Raw genomic sequence first — 14,731 nt, forward strand, 5'->3', positions numbered from 1 at the left:
AGAATAGACCCGGGAGCGATAGGTTTCACTAGTGGCTTCTCTCAAGATAGCATAAGTATTACGACGGGTGAAAGAATTACTGTCGAGCAATTGATAGAAAAGCGAATAATTATGAGAATATCTAGGCATGATCATGTATATAGGCATCACGTCCGTGACAAGTAGACCGGCTGCTGCCTGCATCTACTACTATTACTCCACACATCGACCGCTATCCAGCATGCATCTAGAGTATTAAGTTCATAAGCACACAGTAACGCCTTAGGTAAGATGACATGATGTAGAGGGATAAACTCAAGCAATATGATATAAACCCCATTTTTTATCCTCGATGGCAACAATACAATACGTGTCGTTTCCCTTTCTGTCACTGGGATCGAGCACCGCAAGATTGAACCCAAACCTAAGCACTTCTCCCATTGCAAGAAAGATCAATCTAGTAGGCCAAACCAAACAGATAATTCGAAGAGACTTGCAAAGATAACCAATCATGCATAAAAGATTTCAGAGAAGAATCAAATATTGTTCATAGATAGACTTGATCATAAACCCACAATTCATCGGATCTCGACAAACACACCGCAAAAAGAGTTACATCGAATAGATCTCCAAGAAGATCGAGGAAAACTTTGCATTGAGATACAAAGAGAGAGAAGAAGCCATCTAGCTACTAGCTATGGACCCGAAGGTCTGAAGTAAACTACGCACACATCATCGGAGGGGCCATGGAGTAGATGTAGAGGCCCTCCATGATCAATGCCCCCTCCGGCGGAGCTCCGAAAAAGGCCCCAAGATGGGACCTCTTGGGTACAGAAGGTTGCGGTGGTGGAAATAGGGTTTCATGGTGCTCTTGGATGTTTTCGGGGTATGTGAACATATATAGGAGGAAGAAGTAGGTCGATTGAGCCACGAGGGGCCCACGAGGGGCAGGGCGCGCCCAGGGGGTAGGCGCGCCCCCTGCCTTGTGGACTGGTCGTCCGTTTCTTGACGTCCACTCCAAGTCCTCTGGATCACGTTTGTTCCAAAAATCACGCTCCCGAAGGTTTCATTCCGTTTGGACTCCGTTTGATATTCCTTTTCTATGAAACACTAAAATAGGGGAAAAACAGCAATTTGCACTGGGCCTTGGGTTAATAGGTTAGTCCCAAAAATAATATAAAAGTGTAAAATAAAGCCCATTAACATCCAGAATAGATAATATAATAGCATGGAACAATAAAAAATTATAGATACGTTGGACACGTATCAGTCCCGAAGCCGCGGCAGCGGCACCTTCGGGTCGTTAAAATGGAGAAAGTACATCGCCATTGACGAGTAAGTACCTTATCTTGGTGATTCTCTGCGTGCTGCTTCCCTTCCTGACGATGTCTCTTCAGGATCCCTTCTGCCAAGGCCACGTAATCTCCTGAGAAGCAACCTCCTATCACCACATTTCTCCCGCTGGACTCGAGCGTTGCATGCCCGCTCGCTGCTCATGGCGTGGAGTCAACCAGGGAAGACAGCCCGTCGGCAAGGCCTCTCGAGCTCGTGCCTTCACCGTCTCTCCTTCGTGGCCTTGTGTGTAATACAGCAAGCGTGCCGAGGGTTCCTCCCCTGGTCATGGACGGTTGCTGGATGGCTTCGGTCTTGGGCTCCCCTTCAAGCAGCTGGCCTCCACTCGTTTAGGCTCCTCGCGAGGCCTGGCCTGCAACTGGGTGGGCGCCAGCCCCCAGCCCCCCGCTGAAAGGGGGCGAACCGCTTTGGGCCCTATCTGCGGTCGCCGCGGCGGAGGACATAGTCAGCAGCATGGTCGAGTCGGCGCAAGGAGCGTAGTTCGCCACGAGCTCATTCAGGAGGCGATGGGCATGATGAACCGGCTTGGTGAAGAGCTCGTGGATGTGGACGCGCGCCTCGTGGCCGAGGGTCTTCGGCTAGTGGAGGAGCGGCATAAGCTGAAGGTGGCTATCAACCTCGGGCACCACCAGCGCTAGCTCGATAATGCGAAGGCCGAGGTTTCCCTCGTAGCCTCCCGTGAGGCCTGCTCCCGAGCTCTGGAAGAGGCTCGGGAAGCTGATCACTGTCGCGAGGCCGCGGAGAAGCGTGCGTGGGAGCTCCAAGCCTGGAGCGCCGCGTTGGATCAGCAAGTGGAGGTGCGCAGAGCCGCCCTTGTGTCATTGAGGGGGACGCCCGCCGAAGAGGAAGAGATCCGGAAGCGCGAGGAGGCGCTGGCGCTGGAAGCCGTGGAGCGTAGCCTTGAGCTCCAACGACTGGAGACGAGGGATCGTCAAGTTGCCCAAGCGGAGGATGCCGTTGATGAGAGCAAGGCCAGGGACCAGGAGGAGGTCGGTCGTCGGGTGGCCGAGGCTCGCGCGGGTCTTGAGGGTAGGCTCGACCTGAAGTTGAAGTTCGTAGAGGCTGAAGCTGTAGGTCGGACTACTGCGTTCAAGTCCAGGTTAGCCTAGGCGGAGCGGTGCAAGGAGGCCGCCACAGCCGCCCTGGTCTCGGCGCAGGCCGAATTGGCCTCCGCCCGCGCCGAGCTGCTCCCTCTTCAGCAGTGGGTTGCTGACGCCGAGTCTGTCGTGCGGCAGAACATGGAGGAAGTGCTTCAGCGGCGGACGCTGGTGCGCGTGCATGCCCCCATGCTCCAGGACCTCAGGAACAGGGCTAATATCGCCCTGGGCCACATCTACAATGAGAATGCTCCTCATCCCCACGTGAACGACTATGCCAGCCACCTCCGCTTCTTCACCAACGTGGTGATGTGCCTAGAGAATCGTTCCGAGAGAGCTCACCAACCCGTTGAAGAGAGGAGCCGCAGCCTGCTCGGGCTTGCGTTCTCCCGCGTCTTCAGCCATCTCCAAAACACCGACCCCAACTTTGATTTTGACGCCGCCATCGCTCCCGTACCCGAGGCCATCCGGGGTGACCTGTCGCGATGGGTGGAAGACAATGTGGGCGCGCTGGTCAGGGCCTTCACTTCTGATGACGATGGGGTGGTTGTCGCGGCCGACGCAGGCGACGTGGTCGACGATGGTGACGGCGGTGCTGGTGGAGGTGATGGTGATGCCAGCGACGCGTTTGAGGGCGATCCGTGGGACACGGCGAGCGACATGTCTGACTGATCCCATGTTTCCCAGTTGTTTGTCCTGCACACAGAAGCTCGGGCACAGCCCTTGAGGTTGTAAGAGCATTTTTGGAGGGGAAGCCCCTCATGTAAATATACTATTGCCTCTATCTTTTTAGGTCAAGTTGAATATGTGTCTTCGTAAACTCATGTATCCTGGGGCAAAGTTGCTATTGCGGTTTACCTTAGCCTGGACGAGCCCCAAACTGGCTTGTGAGGTTGCGAGTTTCTGGGAAGCTCCTGAGGAACTCGTCGACACGCCCGAGGGGGCCGCGTGAAAAGCAAGCGCTAGCCGTGGCTCGACATGCGTGTGGCGCGTGTGCACCATGCCCAGCCCTGCTTGCGAGGGGCCCGCGTGGGGGAAGCAACAAGTGCGAACTCTGAAATAAGGCAAGAACTAGATAACAAGAAATCGCTTGAACGAGAAAAGGCACCCCCCGCGTGCATCAATGAAAATTCAACTTCGACTTAAATCCAAATCCAGAAGGCAGGGTTACAAAAAAGAGATCCAAAGCAAATGGCCGCGTCCGGCGCCTAGTATAGTCTTCTTGTCTTCTCACCAGCGCGGAACTAAGTGATGCCACTAGGACATGAGAGGGAGCCCTCGAGGCCCAAGGGCGGCACTCTTGAGACTTCGGGGCGTGTACAGCCCCACTCGTTATTATGTGAGAGTGTCACGAGTGGAGACCTTCACAGGCGTGAGCCTTACTTCATATCGCCAGACGATGGCCCCGCCTTGCGCCTCCCTCGACCACCGTTGGGGGCGACCGAGACCAGGACGACACCAAGGGGCAAAGGGGATGCCAGCGGCGCCCTCAGCGACCAGGGGTCCTTTGCCGGGGGAAGGCTCGTCGTCGCCTCCTCGATAGATGGCCTATCTCTGGGCGATGCCTTGCTTTGTGCGACGCGGGGAGGGGCCTTGCTCCTGTCCCCTCCCACGCAGCCCCCAGTGAGCCTCTCCTCGTGAGACGGATACCGCCGCACCAGAACCGTTGCCTGGTGCTGTGACCTGGTTCACTTGCCATTCATGGTTAGCGTAAGCCTGCCCCTGGGAGATTAGTGGTACCCTGTAGCTGTTGTCGATGGCGTGGTTTGTGGGTCTCTTGGGCGGCTCCTGGAAGGCCTCCACTCCTAACGCCTCCTCTTCCCAACCTGGCTCGAGGAACGAACTGGGGTCATCTTTCGGCGTGTACTCATGGTTCATCATGCGGGGCACGTAGGCCTCCGAGGCCGTTGCCCCAAAGACCTCGCCGAAGTGCCCCACGCTCCATGTCGCCCGGCCCATGACGCCGTCCTGAGGATTGTGGGGTAGCACCCCGCTGGGGCCGTGCGCGGTGGCGCTCGTGCCCGCACCCATCTAGGGTGGTGTGGGTGCGATGGGGCGCCGTCCGTCGTGGATCGTGCTGGTGCCGGCGAGGCCCTCGGGCGCACTCGGGGGCACGCGTGTGCAGCGAGACCCGCCGTGGGATCCGGCCGCTACCTCGGGCGCGAGCTGCTAGCAGAAGGGCGGTGCTCCCGTGGCTGCTGCGTCCAGTAGCTCGGCGACGCGTTCCAGCAGTGCATCCCGGCCGCTCTCCATCAGCCGACACCGCAGCAGCTCCCGTGCCACCGTGAGTGTTGCCCGCATGTTTGCCTGCTCCCTCCGGGTGTGCGGCGTCATTGCCGCGGCGTGGCTTGCGACCCTTGCATCAGCTCGCGCCTGTCGTGGGGTGTGGGTGGACGGCGCCTGGCCGCGCCCCCCGCACCCAGCAGCGTCAGGTGGCGCTCGTGCCGCCTGAAGCGCGAGGTTGAGGTCTTCCTGGGCAGGCGGCTCCGCCCGGGCTGGCCAGGCTGCCCACTGGTCGGCGTTGGTCCTTGAGTCGCCGAACATCGGAACCGTGGAGCATCTGTGAATCGACTGGCGGGGGAGAGGCTACGGCGCACCCCTACCTGGCGCGCCAAATGTCAGATTTCGGGTTCCGGCAGAACCCTTAAGGTTCGAACACTGGGGTGTGCGCGAAGATCTCCCCCTACAAACTCACGCCCACAACCTCGCCACGATCTCTAAGGCTAACTCGACGAACTTGCAACACAAGGGACACAAGATTTATACTAGTTCGGGCCACCATTGTGGTGTAATACCCTACTCTAGTGTGGTGTGGTGGATTGCCTCTTGGGCTGAGGATGAACAGTACAAGGGGAAGAACAGCCTCCTGAGGGGAGGTGTTCTTGTGCTTGGTGAACTTGTGGTTGTGAGGATGGATCTCTCCCTCTCTCTGATTAGTTTCCGCTCCTACTGTGATGGCTAGTCCTATTTATAGAGGCCCTGGTCCTCTCCCCAAATATTGAGTGGGAAGGGAGCCAACAACGGCCAATTTGAAAGTGGACAGCTAGTACAGCTTATCCTGACAAAAGTAGTCTTCGCCTGCCAAAGGCTCTGGTGGTGACGCCGTCTTGGGCTCCACGGTGACCTCTGTCTTGCCGTCTTGCTGGTCTTGGTCTCGTTGCACCGATATGGAAACCTTTGCTTGACGCCTCGGTACTCTTCATCTGCGCTTGCCTCCTTAGCACCAAAGAGGAAACAAGGACACTATCCGTGCTGGCGCCCGCCTGGCACCCGCCTGGTCCCGATCATCATGGCTCACGTCATTGGAACCACGCGAGGTTTGTCTTGCCTTGATCTCTCCGCCCCTCGCGAGCCAGCCTGGTGAGGGCGCTCCTAAGGAGGTCTTGTGTCGTCCGCCTCGCGAGGCTTGGCCCCTCGCGAGGGTCTTGAATGCTTGTTGGTGAAGATGGGCCATACGGGCCCGCTTGCAGCGCCACGCCATGGGCCGCAGGCAGACAACCCAGAACGCCGACAGTAACGGTGGCAAAAGTGACAGTAGCAGTTTTGTAGCAATTGTAACAGTGGCAACAGAAAAGTAACGGAAGAAAGATCAATATGTCACGAACTCGAAGGGAATGGATCCATGATGGATAATTATGTCGGATGGCATTCACCATGCAACAACTATAACATAAGGTGACATAGAACTAGTGATGACCCACAAGTATAGGGGACCAATTGCAGCTCTTTTCGATAAGAAAGAGTGTCGAACCCAACGAAGAGCAGAGGGAAATGACAAGTGGTTTTTAGCAAGGTAGTGCCTGCAGGTGATGAAATTGTAAGTAATAGAATAGTTTGATAGCAAGATAATTTGTAACGAGCAAGTAACGCTAGTAGTAGCAAAAGTGCAGCAAGGTAGCCCAATCCTTTCGATGCAAAGGACGGGCTCAAACGGTCTCTTATGATAAGCAAAGCGTTCTTGGGAGTACACGGGAATTTAATCTAGTCACTTTCACCATGTTGGTTCGATTTGTGTTCGGTACTTTGATAAATTGGTATGTGGGTGGACCGGTGCTTAGGTGATGTTCTTACTTGAACAAACCTCCTACTTATGATTAACCCTCCCGCAAGTATCTGCAAGTACGAGAAAAGTATTAAGAATAAATTCTAACCATAGCATTAAACTTTTGGATCCAATCGGCCCCTTACGGAATAGCGCACAAACTGGGGTTTAAGCTTCTCTCAATCTCACAACCCATCATCTAATTGCTACTCCACAATGCATTCCCTTAGGCCCAAATATAGTGAAGTGTCATGTAGTCGATGTTCACATGACACCACGAAGGGAATCACAACATACATACTCTTAAAATATCAAACACATATCAAGTTCACATGCTTACTTGCAACATGATTTATCCCATGACCTCAAGAACAAAACTAACTACTCATCAATGATAATCATGCTCAAGATCAGAGGGGTATTAAATAGCATATTGGATCTGAACATATAATCTTCCACCAAATAAACCATATAGTAATCAACTACAAGATGTAATCAGCACTACTAGTCACCCCCAAGCACCAATATATAGTTTCGGTAACAAGATTGAACACAAGAGATGAACTAGGGTTTGAGATGAGATGGTGATGTTGAAGATGTTGATGTAGATTGCTGAGGGAGTCCTGGATTAGGGGGTCTCCGGACAGCTGGACTATATCGTCCTTTGGCCGGACTATTGGATTATGAAGATACAAGATTGAAGACTTTGTCTCATGTCCAAATGGGACTTTCCTTGGCATGGAAGGCAAGCTTGGCATATGTAGATCTCCTCCCTTGTAACCGACTCTGTGTAACCCTAGCCCCCTCCGGTATCTATATAAACCGGAGGGTTTAGTCTGTAGGACAACAACAATCATACCATAGGCTAGCTTCTAGGGTTTAGCCTCTACGATCTCGTGGTAGATCAACTCTTGTAATACTCATATCATCAATATCAATCAAGCAGGACGTAGGGTATTACCTCTATCGAGAGGGCCCGAACCTGGGTAAACATCGTGTCCCCCGCCGCCTGTTACCATCCGCCTTAGACGCACAGTTCGGGACCCCCTACCCGAGATCCGCCGGTTTTGACACCGACATTGGTGCTTTCATCGAGAGTTCCACTATGTCGTCATCATAAGGAGGGATGGCCCGTCTTGTTGTCAAGAACAACATCACCTCTGGGGGATCCCTGGCTGTAGGCCAAACTCTCCGACTAGGCGGCTTCGTCATGACCGCCCGCTTGGCCGCAGCGCCGACGATGACTTCTCGGGTCATCGAAAATAGCCTCCACATCGGCTCGAAATTCACTGAGCAGATGGATCCAATGGAGCTCTCCTCTTTGAACGAGCTCTTGGATCGCATCGCCGCCCTGGGAGTCACTATGGACTATGATCGGATTGGTCTTATACCCGACCAAAGGGAGATGAACTCTCCGCCGGTCACCCATCAGATAGCGGTGGTGGAGGAGCAACGCGGTGATTCTTCCTCTATCCTGAGGATGAACTATGTCTGGATTCCCGAGCTCTCCGAGCCGGATACCCGTCCACGGGAGGACATCGCCCTAACCCTGAACCTAGAATTAGGCAGCATGCCGAACCTGCGGGGCAACATCCCTGAACCCGAACTTCCAAGATTGGAAACTCCCCCGATCCTGGGTCTCAGATTGGGTCAAGGTCTGGACTTAAATCCACCCACCCACCCAGATATAAATGATCTTTCCCACATTAGTTAAGAGCCCCAAGAGACGGTACATCACTATTGGGCCAGATTCCTCCTTGTAATGAACAAGGTCAAGGACTGTCGCGAGGAAGCAAAAGCCCACTACAGGGCGTGGAACCGTATTGGAGGGATGGCTTAGCAGGCCCTGCAAAATTCATAGTACAACAGATACCATACCAACACACAGCCTTAGAGCATGTTGGGTACTCCGGCAGGTGGCCAAGAGCGGTGAGGATCTCCTCATTCAAAACACCACAGATCACCATCCCATGGATAACAATACAATATTGATAGTCTTCGAGACCTTCACCTCAAATAATAGGCATAAGCGAGCACTCCGCAGCCTTGCCGAAGTTTGCCATGTGGCAGCAATAAATCCATGGAGCGACACGGCTATCACGTTCAATGCCAGTGACGAACCTAAATTCCAACAGCCCGAGCACCAGCTGCCTTGGTCCTCAATCCAATTGTGGACGGCTTTCGGCTTACTAAAGTGCTCATGGACGATAACAGCGGACTAAACCTCATTTATGAGGAGACTCTTCAAAAAATGGAAATAGACAGAAACCGTATTGAGCAAAGCAGCACGACCTTCGGAGGAATCATCCCCATCGGGAGGAACGTTGCGCTGGGAAAATCACACTAGATGTGGTATTCGGCACTCCGGAGAACTACAGGTCCGAAGAAATTACATTCCAAGTAGCCCCGTTCAGTAGCTGCTACCACGCCCTTCTAGGGAGGGAGGCATTCACGATCTTCCAAAGCATACCCCATTACGGGTACATGAAGCTCAAAATGCCCGGGGCCAATGGAATCATCACTCTAGCTAGTGATCCGGACATAGCACTCCGCGCCGAAAGCAAAACAGCCGCACTAGCCCTCGAGGCATTATCCGAAGCCCTTGTGGCGGAGGAATTAACTGCGTTGCGCTCCACAGTGGACAGGGACGATGTGATACTCGAAAAAAGATCCAAGTCCACCTCTTTTAAACCAGCGGATGAAATAGTCAAATTCCAAGTCCATCCAACGGACCCCACAAAAACGGAATCCATCGGGGCACAGTTAAACCCCGCTGTAGACGCCGCACTATGGGAGTTCCTGTGCGAGAATTGGGACATATTCGCCTGGCATCCTTCAGACATGACAGGAATCTCACACAGGTTGGCCGAGCATAGCCTTAAAATTCTAAAAGGATTCAAGCCGGTCAAGCAGACTCTTCGGCGTTTCTCTGAACCTAAGCGACAAGCCATGGGAGAGGAGCTAGCCAAGTTACTAGAGGCCGGATTCATTAGAGAAATAAAACATCCGGACTGGCTAGCAAACCTGGTGATGGTACCAAAGAAGGACAAATCCTGGCGCCTATGCATCAACTTCAAGGACCTTAATAAGGCTTGCCCAAAGGATCCCTTCCCCCTCCCTCGCATCAATCAAATTATTGACGCTACCGCAGGACATGACAAATTGTGCTTCCTCGACGCATACTCCGGTTACCACCAAATTAAGATGGCGGAGTCTGATCAAGCCGCAACGACATTTATCACTCCATACGGTCCCTTCTGTTTTAACACAATGCCCTTCGGGCTCAAAAACACCGGCACAACGTATCAGCGCATGATTCAGACATGTCTGGAAAAGCAGATCAGCAAAACAGTGGAGGCATACATAGACGATGTGGTCGTTAAAACCAGACACGTCGACTCCTTAATAGACGACTTGAGGCTCACGTTCGACAATCTCTAAACATACGACATTAAGCTCAATCCAGAAAAATGCGTTTTTGGTGTGCCCGCCGGAAAGCTCCTGGGCTTCATCTTCTCCAGTAGAGGAATTGAAGCAAATCCGGCTAAAATCCGAGCTCTGTCGCAGTTGACTATCCAAACTGACCTCAAGCAAATCCAGAAGTTAACTGGATGTGTGGCGGCCTTAAGCCGCTTTATCTCCCGATTAGGAGAAAAGGAACTCCCCCTTTATCGCCTTCTTCGGCGCACTGAATACTTCGAGTGGACGAACGCAGCCACGGCCGGATTGGAAGAAATAAAAGCCATCCTGGCCACTAACCCAATCTTGGCCGCGCCAAATATCAGCGAACCAATGTTGTTATATGTAGCGGCAACTCACCAAGTCGTAAGCGCAGTGTTCGTCGTCGAACGAGAGACGGACGGACATAAATTCCCACTTCAAAAGCCGGTATATTATGTAGCCACTGTCCTCACTCCATGCAAATCACGGTACCCACATTATCAAAAGATAGCATACGCGGTATTCATGGCATCCCGGAAATTACGACACTACTTTCAAGAGTGTTCAATTATGGTGGCCTCAGAAGTACCACTCAACGACATAATAAACACCCGCGATGCCACGGGCCGGATTGCCAAATGGGTATCGAGCTCCCCCCATTCAACATAACATATAGACCACGGTGAGCCATTAAGGCGCAAGTACTGGTCGATTTCGTCGCCGAGTGGACAGAAGCCGAACTCCCTAAAGAGTACGGCCCGTACTCCAATTGGATCATGCACTTTGACGGCTCTAAAATGCTGGCTGGTCTGGGGGCTGGCGTCGTCCTGACGTCCCCCACCGGAGATACAGTCCAATACGTACTCCAAATACTATACACAGACTCCAACAACGCGGTCGAATAGCAGGCCCTATTACATGGTCTCCAGATGGCAGTTTCCATGGGCATTCAATGCTTGGAGGTGCGTGGGGACTCGAACCGTGCAATATCTCAAATAAATGGAGACTTCGATGCCAAGGATCCGAAAATGGCGGCATATCGCAACACTGTCCTCAAAATGTCAGCTCAGTTCGAGGGGCTTGAATTCCACCATGTGGCTCGAGAAAACAATCAGGCGGCGGATATCCTCGCCCGTATTGGCGCTAAGCGCGACCCTGTCCCACCTAACATCTTCTTGGAAAAGTTGTTTAAGCCATCCGTGGTATGGGATGGGGACACCGGTAACAATAGTCCGGACCCGGGCACAACACCAGATACCGAACACTCTGACACAATCGAAGGCTCTGCCATCGAAATAACACCTTCAGCCCACGTGATAATGGCCGTCATCGCCCCGTGGACAGAATCATTCCTGGCCTACCTAACCAAGCAGGAACTACCCGAGGCCCAAAACAAGGCACGCTGCATAGTGCGGCGATCTAAAGCCTACAAGGTCCACGAGGGAGAGCTTTATAAGAAAAGCACTACCAGAGTCCTTTAAAGGTGCATCTCCGAAGAGGAAGGGTGGAAGCTTTTGGCAGAAATCCATGCTGGACTCGGCGGCCACCACGCCGCAGCCTGGGCCCTTGTAAGCAAGGCCTTCCATACAGGTTTCTATTGGCCGACGACCCGAGCAGATGCACAGGATCTGGTCCAACGTTGCATCGGTTGCCAGCTTTTTGCAACCCAAAGCCATATGCTACCTACTGCTCTCCAAACAATCCCCATTACTTGGCCCTTTGCGGTCTGGGGGCTTGATATGGTCGTACCCCTCAAAGGGGGAACCCATAAGAAAAAATACTTACTGGTCATGGTGGATAAATTCACCAAATGGATAGAAGCCAAACCCGTTAAAACGGCTGAATCCGGACCGGTGATGGATTCATATCTGGGGTTGTACACCGTTATGGCATCCCCCACAGCATCATCACTGACAACGGTACGAACTTTACAGCCGACGAGGTAAAACTTTGGTGCAGCAACATGGGCATCAAGCTCGATTATGCTTCTGTCTATCACCCGCAAACTAACGGTCAAGTCGAGCGAGCAAATGGTCTTATCATGAGCGGCATCAAACCCAGATTAGTGCGGTCCTTAAAGGAATCAAACACGCACTGGGTAGAGGAGCTCGACTCCGTACTATGGGGGCTGCGGACCACGCCGAATCGCACTACCGGATACTCACCGTTTTTTATGGTGTACGGCGCAGAGGCAGTTCTGCCTTGCGACATAATTCATGACTCACCTCGAGTGTGCATGTACGAAGAAAAAGAGGCCGAGCTCGATCGGCAGGATAGTTTGGACGCCTTGGAGGAGGAGCGCGACATGGCAAAAGCCCGTTCCGCATTCTATCAGCAACAGGCTCGAAGGTATCAAAGCAGAGAAGTACGGGCCAAAACCTATAACGTTGGCGAACTAGTTCTACGCCTGCCGGAGAAGAAAAGAACAAGCTCATGCCCAAATGGGAAGGTCCCTTCATTATTGACCAGGTTTTGACCAGTGGAGCGTACCATCTGCGGGATGCATCAGACAATCGACTCAAGCCAAACCCATGGAACGCAGCCAGACTCCGAAGATTCTACGCCTAGTGCCGGACTCTATGTTCGTCTCCTTACCCCCATCAATTTTTTGCATATCCATTATCTGTCTTTTCTCTCTTTCTCTCTTCTTTTTTTCTTCTCCTCGAGGCCTTAAAAGGCTAACTTGTGTCTTGACTACACAATCTTGACGCGCTAATGGCGCTCATTATACCTGGGGGCTTCTTATACAGAAGCTTAATATAACTATTTTTCTGGGCTTTATGCCCCACACATGTGTTATTCTTCCGCATGTACCTTTTTCGTCATTATATGCATCGATATGACTTAAGTTTTGGCCAAGCTGGATTGCCTGGCTCTTGTATTTATGCCCTACGTTCCCGTTAATTCGGCTACGGCATAAGGGGAGCACCTCTGCGATTGTTACTGCCGGGTCAGCCGGATGTGTACCTCAGACTGGGTGATGCCGAAAGCTAGCGTTCTTAAGGGAATATTCGGTTGGTGAACAAAAGATGACTTTTATTTATTTTGATACATGCCCCCAGATGTTTATAGCCTGCGTCTCTTTTCGCAGTTTGGACATGCACATTAGGGCATGCTTACCCAGGGAAAGGAACCCTTAATGGAACTATTCTCCCTGGAAGATGTTTCTTACTATGCACGTAATATAACATAGCTAGTTGCGTACTTGTCTGTTCAAGCACTTATGACCCCTACGCTTGGTTTCCATGCATACCCCGGTTTTTACATAACTGAGCGGGTATTCGGATACACTCTGGACTATCGGGTCCAGAGGTCGAAGCGAAAAGGTCCGCCATGACAAATGATTTACAATCCGGCTAGGGACATTATATATGTCACTTAAAGTACAAAGTCACTAAGACTGACTAAATTCTTCTTCTATACCATCCAACAGGCTGTCTAGCCTACAATCCTGTTGGCAATACTTTGCGGCTAATTCTACTTGGTCATATACCAAACTGACGGGGATCTCATTCCCATCGGGCCCCACAGGTCCGACCTCGGCCATGTGGTTTAGGTCAGCTTTGGTATATCGCGTCTTCACCATGGCCCAGGCTTCCCTTGCACCTTGTCGGCAGGCTGATATCTTCCATAACCGGAAGCGCCACCGCGCTCCCTTGAGCTTCTCTACATGCTCCCCCATGCCTCCTGGTGGGGAGGCGGATGACCACAAGGCTTGGGCAATACCCTGCATCACCTGCCGGACTTGTTCATGCAGTTGTGAGAGCTCTGGTAGAAGATCACCCGCAGACCTGGGCATATCCTCCGTGGGACGACCCGTCAACATACCTGCAGACATAACTCTGTTAGCCGGCTTCTTCGCCGAACTCTTTCAAAAGTTCGTTCAAGCACTTACTGAAAATGTCGCGTCGAAGCCGCTTATTCTCCTTCACGGAGTCCGCAAGCTGGGCTCGGACATCTTTAAGTTCCACGCCCAGCTGGATATTGACGTCCTAGAGATTATTTTTCTCCCGCCTGACCCGCGTAAGCACGCACTCGCCAGCATTTAGTTGTCGACTAGCACGTTGCGCATTCTCTGGCACGGCCTCCGGATTCACTCCGAGTCATCTGCAACATCTATTGTTAGATTTGCATGCATGCCGCATACTATCTGATACCTGTCATTCTTTGCAATGGAAACAAGTGTTACCAGAGGGGGCCTTCTCTGACTCCTTCAACGCGGCAATCGCGACCTGTAGCTGGGCTTTGCACTCTTCCAGCTCTTGAGACAATTGGGTATTCTTCTCTGTAAGAACCTGCACAAATAATGATCCTTAAATCAGTTGTGTCAACTGTTTCAAGCCTCAGGGGCTACTGATATATATAATCGTTAGGTTTTCTTACTCGTATATCCTTTACATACTGGTCCGTGGCTCTGGCAAGACCGTTTTGAGCAGCACGGATGTACGCGTCTCTTGAGTTGAAGGCGTCGAACGCCTCTTGGGAGAAACAAGCGTCACGGAGTACGGCCTGGCGACGCCTGTAATTCATGGCACTCTCCACTTTGGAATTTGTAGCGGATAGTCTATCTGCATCCTCTGTACGAGGAGCATCCGGCGTTCGCCCCGTGTTAGCTTCCGCCTCTATGTCCGGCCCTGTATCCCGACTGGTGGAGGCGTGATCGGCAACCTCTCCGGATATAGTTCGGCGAGCGTTTTTCCTACTAGGAAACATGGATGTCATTATATTTTAAGAAAGACGACAACCACGGAGCGAGGTTCTGTATCATACCTCTGCGCCGGCATCTTATTCCTGACCGCCTTCCTTTTTAGCCTACCCG

This window comes from Triticum urartu, chromosome 5 (assembly GCF_003073215.2).
Source record: "Triticum urartu cultivar G1812 chromosome 5, Tu2.1, whole genome shotgun sequence".
NCBI classification, from domain to species: domain Eukaryota; kingdom Viridiplantae; phylum Streptophyta; class Magnoliopsida; order Poales; family Poaceae; genus Triticum; species Triticum urartu.